General features: G+C 32.8%; 1 pseudogene; it reads right to left on the bottom strand.

The window, feature by feature from the left end:
• Positions 1-4680: 4680 nt before the first annotated feature.
• On the bottom strand, positions 4681-7590 carry LOC129303868 (NADP-dependent glyceraldehyde-3-phosphate dehydrogenase-like; annotated as a pseudogene).
• Positions 7591-9501: the final 1911 nt, after the last annotated feature.

Below are 9501 nucleotides of genomic sequence, written 5' to 3'. Positions count from 1 at the left end.
CATAGATTCTCCCTTTTCTTAAATATTTGGGGTATTGTATACTTAATTTATCTCAAATAGTACTGAGACTTCCAAACAATAAAAATACTATGCACCAATGCCTTCACGGTATCAGTGTACCATATGAATTTCACATAAATATCTCTTGATAACTTCAGGGTGAACTCTCACCCTCTCACAATGATCATACTCATATAATGCCAGCATCACGTATCACACAAGAAATGATCATACAACGTTGATTTAATAGTTCATGTTCGTATTTGATTCACAATTTACACAAAAACATATAAAAAAAGGTTTTATGCATAAAGTAAAACTTTAATTCAACACTACTTCTCACAAGTTTTTCAAAACCAATAAATCATACATAATTCAATTTTTTCATAGTATTACATAATTATAATTTCGTAAACCCATGACCACTTAAATATACAAGTAAAATAATTTGATTATCCAGTTACCTCAACTCTTTTATTACAAAAAAGGTTACTGTGGCAAGTTTTCTAACTTCACAAATGTCTACTTGCACAACAACACATGATCAATATTTAATTTATAAGATTAAATACTAATCATCAATTATAACTTTCATTAAAAACCTTTTTCACCTAATTTTGGGTACCTATTATACCTCAAGCTCCTACTTTAACTTTATTAACACTTTCAATATACTCTATTAATTTCATTTAGCACTCAAACACTCAGGTAAATACAAATTTTCACCCATTGCTCTCAAACTCCTAAATTTCATTTAGGCTTCATCCAAACTCTAACAAAAAATCTTAAATCATTATAAAACTCTCAAACCTAGGTCTAAAAGCTTGATTTAATTTTTCAAGACCTTAACTAAGCTAATGGGTTCAGTTAAAACCCAAGAGAAAATGAAATCAAGCCTTAACACTACCTAAATCTGTAGAAAATTTTCATAAAGGGGAAGGGAGAAGTATAGGAAGCTTATCTAAGGATGATTCTCGCCAAAAATGCTCAGAAGACAAAGCCCTAGTAGAGACAAAATGATCCCTCTTTGGTTCTTCCTCCTTTCTCTTTTTTGTTTTTTTGTCTATGCACTCCCAATTTAACCAAATTCAGGCTTGTCCGCCCGTACAGCAAGGCCTAAAGAGATTTGGGCCTTGCACTTAGGCCTAATTGACCCATATGTCATTCTAGTCCATTTCAAAATTTGTCCAAAAGTCCAATAATTTCATTAATCATTCAAAAATATCACTGACTTATAAATCACTTAATTTTACCAATATATCATTTTTAAACACTTAAATTTAAAAGTTTAAAACTCAGTATGTTACAATTGTACAGATTGTTTTATGAATGTATATTTAGTTTAGTCCTTCAATTTGCCTTGATCGTCGGGACCAATTTTTCTCCTGAAAAGGCATTTTCTAGCAATTTTCCCTAAAAGAAATAGAGAGACTGGATGTGCCAGCTTATAAAACCAGTTTTTTAATTAAAAAATGGAATTTTTTGTTAAATAGAAAAAAGAAAGTGTAATGCAATTCATTGCGTTCAGTTTCATTGCTACTATCTAACTTAACTTTAGAGCGACAACCATGATGAAAACAAAGTAACGTCGCCATGAATTGGATTACTTTGGTGGCGATTGAGTTTAGCTTATGTTGACCTCCAATAGCCTTGTTGTCGCTTGAATAAGGAAGGACTTGTTATACCTAGATGCTACTTGGTCAGCTAAATAGAAGTCTTGCCAGATTAACCATACCTTACTCAACACTTATCAACTCTATATATATCCAGAGGAGAGTTTTTTTTGAGGTGAGGGAAAATAATAAAAAGAAAAATAAAAGAAAATAAATAAAGATATTATAAAGATATTGAAAATTTGAAGGTCAAAAATATTTTACTCTTGTATTAATTAAAAATTTTTTGTTTTAACTTGAATTATTATTATCTTTTAGCATTTATTATTATTTATTTAATTTTATGATTTTTAGAATTAAATTAAAGTTTATAAATAGTATATCAACTCATTTAATTTATATATGCTCATTATTGAATGAGAATTATTATTATTATTATATTGCCTTTTCTTTAAATTTCTCTCTCCTCTGTACTTAATTATCTCTTTTTTCTCTATATTATCCCTACTCCCTTTTTCTCTTTTCTATGTTCTTTTTTTTCCACCCCCTTCCTCATTGTATATCACTCCAGCCCTCAATCCCACGGGTTCCACTGTAAGGGCCAAATGTACTATTTTGAATTTCATGGTGAATCATTTTGTGGAGAACACGTGTTGATTGTTGTAACAAAATGGCCATTAAATTATGCGGGCAACTTCCCTCTTATAGACGATACAACGATGAATTGATGATGATGAGGTCCAATGGATGTTAAAATACCATGATCAATCTGACAAGTGATAACCGATTAGCTCGAGGCTGAAATTGTCATCGTCATGGATGATGGATTGACGGTCAAGATTTGGTGCTATATGAGAGTATGGTCGATCAGGAATTAACAACTCAAATTTTAAAATGAATGAATGCGCCTTTATCATTATAATCCACAAGCAAGATACCTTAGCCCATAAAATTAGTTTTTATCCGTGCGATCATTCATCCTAAATATTCACTGCTCCTAAAAATAGTCTTGCGCAATATTTTATTACCGATCGGGATTGTTCGTTAATTAATATGTTTATATACACTATAGAAACAAAATATGATGTATCATTTTGTTGTTATTACTTATTACTTACTAGCGATCTATTACTGCTCATTGATACGGATTTTTGCTTTACATAAAATTTTTTATCCTTTTTTTAAGACTCTTTTCTTATTAAACAAATGATATTTTTGAAAGATTATATTTTTCTAAACAAAATAAGATTTTAAATTGTGTTTAATTTATTATATTGGTATCCATAGTTTTATTAAAAATACTGGTATGAATCTTAAAAAGTTTTCAAGTTTTAGTCAACATTTTGACATTACTAGTCTTGAATTTTTTTTCAAATTGACCATATTGAGAGAAATTTAAACAAAAGAAATTAACACTCCTATCAAAGGATTAACCTATCCTATCAAAAGACTATATTTTTTTTCATTCACCAATAAAAAAGATACTATATATTTTTTCCCCAAATTTGTGCATTACTTATAAAATATTATTAGCAATGCCTCCAACAGTCTTTACAGCTGAATGAAAATTTTCAAAATTAAAATCGACAAAATCATGTTTAAGATAAACCATATTATAAAATAAATTGAAGGGATTAGCAGCATCAATTAAAATTGAAATTTTTTAATTTAATTATATAAAACTTTAACAAGTGATTTTGCAGCTCAAAAATTAGAAAAATAATATTAGAATTGATGAGTAATGTCATCTTACGCTTTTTTAGTGACTTCGCCTAGAGTTCAAAAATTCCTGAATACAGCCTTGCCTAGAAATACTATACTATACACCGCACGAAAATCAAGGTGAGGAAGATAGTGCCTCTTCAGTAAGCACGAACAATACATAAACAAAGTATAGAGAAATCAATGAAGAGAAAAGTTTTAAGTAGTTTATGCGAAACTCTCCATGCTAACTTTACCTGGTCCTTAAATTACAAGCCGTGTCGTTGAGAGCGTTTCGCGACAGCATCATATTTCTATATGACGAAACAGATCAAAACCATTGTCTGGATTATTGTATAAGATGAATCATCAGTCAACTGCACACAAAGGACCTTAATTTCTTGATGCTTCATCTTCCGTTAAATGTATAACACGAAGCTGAAAACTACTGTCACAAGACCCAAGTCTCAAGTAGCTACGAATGCAAGCAAACTCATCAAACACAGTCATAAGGCTCAGCAAAGTACCACATCTCCTATCGATCAGTTGATAATAGCATGCTGGATAAGCATGTCATCCCATTGTATAAGAAGAGGTAGGCAAGTTGATTACGGTACTCTTAATCTTCGTCATCGCGTTAATGCCATTAGTGATTCCTTGCGAACTAATTCCACTATCCTTCAGACCTTGCCACAAATCATTATTTGCATGTTTAGATGGTGAGTAGAAGTGATCCAATATTATGGCAACAACACATGTTGATGACTCTGTAAGGCCTAGTTTTGTCCTATGATGCTCGTGTAATATATTGATAATTTAATGAATGACCGGGGACAGTATCCAAAAATGGTGCTTATTTGGTAACCTCTGAATTTATTTTAGATTAAGACACATCTTTATAATTTCAATCGCAAACAATAGATTTGATCACGATTTTTGCAAGATGAATGAACACAACACTGAACCTGAAAAGGAAAATGATTGGGTCCTCGAGCTGGTGCTGAATTAATTTAAACCGTTCCTGTCTCCACTGCATCACTTATCAATATTGCTTTGTTTATGTCTCTTGTGAAGACATAGCCCTGCCTTACACAGACAATTGAAGTGACGAGGGAAAGAAAATGCATTCTAATATATTAATATCATTTTAATGGTTAATGAACTGAAGAACTAGTTATGGTCTCAATCAAGAATGAATCCGATAAATTTTTCTTTTTCCGTGAGAAAAGGAATAATTTCGATTCAATCAGCAGCTCACAAGGGCATCTATTTCGAGATCGTCATTGTCAAGAACTCATCCACTGAATAGCAGTGTGATTGCATGGGAGGCTTCCTAATTTCAGGTTTAATAAAATAAGATAATGCCTTTGAGAAAGTGCCCCAGTCTATCCTTTGTTCTTGAGTTGAAAATCAATGACCAAGCAGTAAATGTGTGCATATACTTTAACATGCTATACCTGAAGGCCAAAATTGCTAGCATTACAATGGTTGATTCCTTCATCAACAGAACTTATTCTGACAACCGACACAACTGGACCAAATGGTTCCTCCCATGCTATTCTCATATCTGGACGAACATTATCCAGCAGCAACGGCCACATGAGATTCCCCTCTCTTCTGTACTCCTGACAGAATGTTGCTCCTTTCTGCTTAGCGTCCGTTACCAATCCTTCAATAAAGTTAGTAGAGGACTTTGTGACAATTGGAGTGATATCACAGTTATCCTCAGAGGCCCAACAGTTAATTTTGCAACTTTAGCATTGACTTTCTCGACCAGAGTATCTGTAACAAATTCCATGATCAAAACAACCTTTACAGCTGTGCATCTCTGGCCACTGAAAACATTTCATTTTTGCTTCAGAGCATGAGTTAGGAACATTAATGTCATGGAAACCAATGCAGCCGTAAGCATTACATAGAACTTATCCCATCATCAAATGTGAAATCTTAACACAAACATCAAGAGAGATCACTAATGCTTTGCCTTTGGAAATTTCTTAAAATCTATATTGCTCACTTGTAGGAGAAGCCTCCTTTTACAATGTTAGCAGCTGCCAAATCTAAATCAGCATCTTCAAGAACAATGCATGCATCTTTTCCCCCCAGCTATATTTGAAGAGGAATCATTCCTGCCTTTTTTGAGATTGCGATTCTAGTATCTCCACCGGTAAAATTGTAGATTAATGTGAATGAGGCAGTAGAATATACATCTTGCAATGAGATTCAAAACATATTAGCTGGATGTGAATATGCTCATGACAGTTTAAGATGCCTAAACCTCTGTTGGAACTTGAAACTACATTTGCAAATAAGATATCATATGAACCACCAGAGTAAAAAGATACAACCATTTGTAATAGATAAGTCCATTAATCATAAGATGACTCAAGAATTACCTTATACAGTTCACCCCAGGATGTATAGTAAGAAAGTCACCGATCTCAGAACCCTTTCCTGTCACACAGCTAATAACACCTTTGGGAAAACCAGCCAAATGAAAGCAATGCACCATATGAAGAGCGGCGATAGCACCCTGCAAAATCAGAGATATAGGGTTACGCAACTCATCTAACTTACAAAGCCACTTACATAAGGCAATCCACTTGAAAAGACAAATGCACAACGACTAGTGAAATAACAAATGTGAAAGGGTTTGGGCTCTATGAACAGTACACACCTGGGTTGGTGGTTTAAGCACAAGGGAGTTTCCAGCAACAAGTGCAGGACCAATTTTTGAAACAGCAAGATTGACAGGGTAGTTAAATGGCAAAATAGCCAAAACTACCCCTAGTGGAATCTACATACAGCAAATCAATAATCCAAAATAGCAAATTATTTATGATCACAAGCATATGTGCTCTAGACATATATGGTAAAAGGACGTTGTAATGAGTTTGATGAAGTGGTAGAATATCTCCTGATTATAGCCATAATCTTAATACCATACAAATGTTTCTTTCTTACTTATGTTAAACTCTAACTGCGATGTAAAATTTTAGGATGGCAATAATCAAACCAAGAGTGAGCAAGCTTTTTAAGTCGACAACAAAAGGTTGGAGATAGACAAACACAACTTATAATACGGAACACTATCAGTCTCGTGTCTAAAGAGAAGGTGTGAATCACCTTGAATGGTTTAGGTCCATTACCTTAGAAGTGAGACAGTATTTGTCCTTTCGTTGCCTGGAAAACTATCAGAAACCAGAAAATTTCCCTTCTCCAAGAATTTGCACCCCTTCTTCAGTACAATATGACACCAGATCACCTGATCTGACAAAGCATAGTTCATAGAGTATATGTAATTAACGCCAAAATCTTAAAAGCATGTTATGAACAAAATCAACTAGTAACCTTCGCTCTTTAAAACCTGATTAATACTTTCCAAAATGCCACTATGCTTGACACTTACAACGCTACAGAGAAAATATCCAAAACAAGCGTTCAAATAATGATGCGTTTAATGAAAGCTTTTAAATATACATACTTCAGTGACGGCATCTTTAGCTGGCTTTGCAATCTCTTTGACGAGGCACTCGGCAATGGGGGCTTTATGCCCCTTCATTATTGCAGCCGCCTTATGAAGCAACTCTGCTCTTTTCCACAGTGGTGTCTTAGCCCACAATTTTTGTGCTGTCTTCGCGGATTCCATTATCTTGTCAACCTCTTCCTATGTGCAAGCTGTTTGAATCTCGATTAGAGCAGAATACAGTTATAATCGTTAGATGTGAGGGAAAAAAAGGCTAAAAAAAAAGAAAATAAAAAAAATAGAAAAGAAGCTGACTCTTCAACAGCCACTGTTCTCCGAGAAAATGTACAGGATCGAACTACAGCCAGACATTTGGGATGCTAAAATATTTTAGAAATTTTAATAAAATTAAATTAAGCAAATCGACACTTCCATGATCAAGGAAATGATGGCCTGATCTTTACAAATTTCAGATTGTAAAAACTAAAAAGAATGAGTTAGATTAGCAAATAGCTCCTTGAACTTTGAAGTGTGTCTTCCTAGTGGTGGGGTTGATGATGGGCGCAAATTTTCCCGAGGAGGATTTCTTCCATTCGCCATCAGCATAGTACTTGAAAACATCATCGTCTTTGATCTCGACAAAAGTTGCTGTTCCTGCCATGATGGGGCAAACTAACTGTGCTTCAGTATGGGGTTGATCAGAAAGTAAAGGCCTAGAAGCTTAGAAATGGAGTTGGAATGGAATCCTTGTGTAGAGTTGAAACTTGAGAGCGACACAGCATTGGCCAAGATTCCCAAAAGGCAGAATTCTTTTTTTCCCCCCTTGATAGAAAGGCCATGAAGGAAATATTTATAGATAAATTATAAACAATGCGTTTTCTATCCATACTTAAAATTAAATTAAAATATATAATTAAAAATCAAATAAATAGATATTACATGAAATTATTGTTACCAGTGTTTTTTGTCCTATCGTAATGAGTTTTGGAGGAGATGCTATAAAACTCCCGCTATACATGTTGTCCTTCCACAGTAAGTTTTTATTTTTTTGACCCACAATTAGTTTATAATATCCTTCCACAATAAGTTGACACTGACATATTTGAAATGAATTGTGAATATCAATATCCTTATTAATATTTTCGGTGACAATTCTACTGTGATTCTGCGAATGACATTATAAATATTGGATGGGACTTGGGAGGCTACATTCTTACATTGTCACTTGAACTTCTCTGGAAAAGTTTCTCATTCGTTTGACAGTTTGATACAGTGATGTTAAAATATGTCTAAGAAAATCTTAAAAAAAGAAGGAAAATTTTCAGATGCATGACACGCATCCGCCAGTAGAAATTGCAAAACAGGAGGCGTCTCTTGACCCTCCCTCTGACCAAGGCCCTCGTTCGGCACACTGGTTCATCGTAGACTGGTGCATGCGAGGGTTCCATGATTTAGCATCCACATAAAGCAGGAATACGACCTACTTGCCTCTGTATTTTTAATTGTGCGCTGAGTTTTATCCTGTTTAAGCGAGAATCAACATATATAGGCACCACTCCCAATAAAAATTTAAAATTTTTAAATAAATAAAAAATTTGAATATAAGATGGAAAAAATGTAAACTTTAATTTATGAGAAATTAATGCATTCAGTTAAACTTAACCCGTTAGCGATATACTCGTTTTAGACTAAAATGTATGGTATTGTAATTAATTCATGTTTCTCAAAAGATGTTAAAAGCCTTAATTTTTTTTTTAAATTTTTTTACATCTTTTCTATTATACGATCTTTAAATACCTTATAAAAATATCTTCATAATGATAATTAAAATTGTAATACTCTATTTAAAAATATAATGTATTTTAAATTAAATCTCATCCTTTCAATAAAGAAGTCATCAATTTTTAAACTAACCCTATCTTTTCATATTTATTCTTATTAAATACCCTATAATAAATATAAAATCATTATTAATAGGGGCATTTTTAAAAAAAGTAATGATTACATCTTACAAGATTAAAAATGACTTACATTTTCAAACATATAACTTTTCAAAAATGCCTTACATTTTTAAATGAAGGGAATATATTATTTTTTAAAAATATTTTAATAAATAAAATAAAGATATAATTATAAAAATTATATAATGTTTTATATTTTAAACTAAATGAAGATTATAGAAGATCTATATCATGATTAGGAGGGAGTACCTGCCCTTTAAACAAAGCACGTAAGACTCGCATAATTTTCTGTGCATAATTGATTTCAAGAAGGAAAGTACTGTGCATATTAAAAAACATAACATGACCCCAGTCCAGTTATTTTTTGCTTTCAGAAAGAGGGACACTTTATTTTTTTTAATTTATTATCAATTATTTTCTCTTTCTATTTTCACAAATATAGATTAGGTAAAATATTTTGTTTTTATTATTTTTTCACCGAAAATACTCTGTTTTTATTCACATGCACGTCAATCAGATATACTTAATATTCTTTACATATCCATCATCTCCATTCCAGAAAAAATTGTGGCCCTTCTACCAAAAAGAAAATGTGGCCCAGAAAAAAAAAGGAAAAAAAAAGGCTGCGAAGGCCAGACAATTTTGGTCCAGGCCTTCAAATTTGGCCCATCTCAGGCATCTGTTTGTGAATAAAAATGGGAATTGACTCCGAAGGACACGTTTACTTCAATGCGGCCTTTCCAGTTAAAAACTTCCACGT

This window comes from Prosopis cineraria, unplaced genomic scaffold (genome assembly GCF_029017545.1).
Source record: "Prosopis cineraria cultivar Desert tree isolate PC_DT_omini unplaced genomic scaffold, ASM2901754v1 PC2, whole genome shotgun sequence".
Lineage (NCBI taxonomy): Eukaryota > Viridiplantae > Streptophyta > Magnoliopsida > Fabales > Fabaceae > Prosopis > Prosopis cineraria.
Note: the sequence above shows the minus strand (reverse complement) of the source record. Positions and strands in the feature narration are given on the sequence as shown.